The sequence below is a fragment of the Haematobia irritans genome, chromosome 3 (genome assembly GCF_050003625.1).
Source record: "Haematobia irritans isolate KBUSLIRL chromosome 3, ASM5000362v1, whole genome shotgun sequence".
Lineage (NCBI taxonomy): Eukaryota > Metazoa > Arthropoda > Insecta > Diptera > Muscidae > Haematobia > Haematobia irritans.
Window position 1 is genome coordinate 53,069,623 of NC_134399.1, and position 3,219 is coordinate 53,072,841.

The 3,219-nt window shown below is 31.3% G+C and overlaps 1 long non-coding RNA gene across 1 annotated transcript; it reads left to right on the forward strand.

Moving 5' to 3' along the window:
* Positions 1-1,740: 1,740 nt before the first annotated feature.
* On the forward strand, positions 1,741-2,789 carry LOC142229214 (uncharacterized). The gene is made up of 2 exons (XR_012720356.1): positions 1,741-2,376; positions 2,437-2,789. It is a non-coding gene; the product is annotated as an uncharacterized LOC142229214 (long non-coding RNA).
* Positions 2,790-3,219: the final 430 nt, after the last annotated feature.

A 3,219-nucleotide genomic window follows, 5' to 3' on the forward strand; every position in this document is an offset into this window, starting at 1 on the left:
CATTCCATTAAATTTTTTGGCTGACAAGTAGGGAAGTATGTTTATTTGAGACTTATTAATTTCGATTACATTGATGTTATGAACTTATCGATAAGTTAGTGGTAAACTTAAAACTATATCTGTCTTGTTCTAATACACAGTGTTAAATAATGAAAAATAGCACTTGCTTTATAGTAAAAAATATCGATTGTGCGTACAATGCCTTTATAAACAATTTATCAAAACAGCGCTACGTCGGGAATACCAAAGCTGCAGCCATTGTGCGACATCTATATGCGACATCTATACATTTGTGGTTTTTGTAGAAGAGAAATGTTCGTTCTCTTGTGTTTTTATTCTCTCTGTGTGTCTTATTTCAAGTGTTGTCAGGTTGGGGCTTTCCTCCCCCAAATGTAGGGGGTTTTTTCACGTTTAGGGGGATTTTTATGGGTAACATTTATTTGGGGGGATTTTTGGGGGTAAAAATATCTTAGAACTTATAAGTGGAGCAATTCCCAACTAAATTCGAAACAATTCTGACATGAATTTTGAGAAAAAAAAGAACAAATTAAGAAATCATATTTTAACTTAGCAGCTGAAAGAGTTAAATATTCATTAAATTATTGTCTCATAATTCCACGCCAACAATTTCGGCGAATAATGTATATATTTACCGAACTTTAATTTTTGTTTCCTTTTTTATTTCTATTGTTGATACTTTATAAACCGTTTTTTTTAAATTAATTTAATTTAAAAGATTTACACATTGAATTATTTTGTTTTCCCTGGTTTCTAAATTGATATACATATTGTATTTTTACACCTTAAGAAAAAATACTTTCCTCTGGGATGAAACGTTATAAAGTATTTTCTTAAAGACCAATTTTTTTTCATTACTTCAAAAGAAAATTTTTAGCATAAAAAAAACTTACTTTGTCTAAAATTTCGTTCCTCAAAAAAGAAAACTCTTCTTTATGTATACATTTCTGTTAAATTTAATTTTTAAAGTGAATCACAACAGGATTTTTCCATGAATCAAAAATCCCTGGCAACACTGCTTATTTTAGACATGAAGTCTGAAAAGAACAGTGCTTTAGATAAACGAAATGGGCTATGAAATAAAAAGTATTTTTTATTGAAAAAATAAAAATTTTGTAACAAACAAAAAAAGATTCGGTGATAAAGCCTTACACTTTTCGGAAAAAAATCAAAAAATGTGCACACGTAATGGAAACCCTGCACAAGTAATGAAAAAAACAACAAGGTTACATTGGTTCATATCATTTTCAAATTATAATGTATGCCAAATGTGCCAAAAATATATAAATTTATTCTGTTTTTACTGATTCATTTCCTTTTACTTAATACCCACCTTTAATTTGCAACAAATACGTATAATTTTATGCCTTTTTTAATGATTTAGTTTTCACTTTAGCGGCTAAACTCGAACTCGCCTTTAAGGTGGGAACTAAGTTCGAGCTTAGCCGCTAAAATCGAAAATAAATCACTTATCATAATTCCGGCTTACTTGCTCTGACAGAAAATACTCCGTAAATAAGGGAATTTCATTTGTCTAAAATTTCGTTCCGGAGGAAAGTATTTGTATACACTGTGCCACACTATGGAAAAGAGTATTATATGTTAAGGCCGGAACTATGTTCATTCTTGCGCAAATTTTTTATGGAAACCATTATTTCGCACATAGAAAGCGGCGTTTTTTTAGGTAGCTTGGAGCGCTATTTTACAGGGAGCGATATTGGATTAAGTTGGTGGTGTTGCTTGTTTTTACAAAATAACATTTTATTTTTCCTTGGGCAATTGATCTGCTATTCCTTTGATCCTTTGTATAGTTTCGGAACAAAAATATGGTCCGTGTTTGATTTATAAACCCGCACAAATAGTTTTTAATACACCCAGAGAAATGGTTGGTTGCAATTCGATCATTACAATGAGGAAATGATGTCAGTAACTTATTTTTTGTTACAAGAACAATGCTTTGATTATTTTCCCCGTTATACATCCAACACGACCATAAAAAAGTTCACAGGATCAAAACGAAATTCCCATAACCATTCAATTGGTTACAATAACCAATGCCGATAAATTTGGTTTTATGCTGCATAAAATTGTTGAGCTAACCACCAGCATAGTGAGACCTACATCATGGGAATCAACAAATTGTTGGTACAACCAAAAGTTAAGTATACTAATAGAATCTTAGTTCAATTATAGGACGGGCGTAAGGTAGTTGTTGTAACAAATAAATATTTATATCAACATCGACATGGTAAATGATATGACGCTACAAAATTTGCAAAACGGGGAACAGCATTTACTTGATAATTGTCCGCAATACATTGAATAAAGTTTATCCCATAGAAAAGAAGTTGCCTTCAGGTAAGTATCGCACCGTTTTATAAAAAAGGAATATTACAAAAGTTTCCATAAAAATTGCAGGCTTCATACACCAACAAACACAAATACTTTTTACGGCAAGCGAGCTTTTTTTTATTGTATTAAGCATACAGGACAAGTCTAAGTCGATCTGTATTTATATCTAGAGGATTAAGGAAGAAATTTCTGGAAAGTATATATTGAATCAGGTTCTGTAGTTTGACCACATAATTGCAACCTAATAACCATCTGTCATTGGTATACAAATATTACCTATCATATATTGTAAATTGTAATGTAAATTGATCTCACGTATATGTAGATCAAAAGCCTTTGTTGTTAGCACCTTTTGTATTTATTTTCGTAGTTTATTATGATTGTAAATCTTGTAATAAATTAATAAAATCTCAATATAATCTGCCCTTTCATTTAATATTGGAATTTGCTTAGGATAATAATAGAGAAAATCGAGGGGGGTTGCACCAACAAACAAAACAATTAATATGAGATTGCGACAACCAATGCAAAGTTGATCCAACATACTACTATGCAGTTACAATTGCCAAATGTTAGTTGTGCTGACAGATATCATTGATAGTTGATGGAACCACCTGCTTTCGGTTGGCAAATAATTCGGTTGAGGCAACGAATTTGTTTTCTGGGTGTAAATAAATTATTTCTTAATTCACATTGCAAATGGCGCCGTGCTATAAACGTCAGTTTTTCAACACGAAAAAACAAAGTATCACAAATGGAAAAAATTTCGCAAATTTTTCGAATTTTTTGGTTTTGTATGGAGTTTCAACGCGAAAACCGAACAGAGTACCGGCCTTTAGTGAATATGTT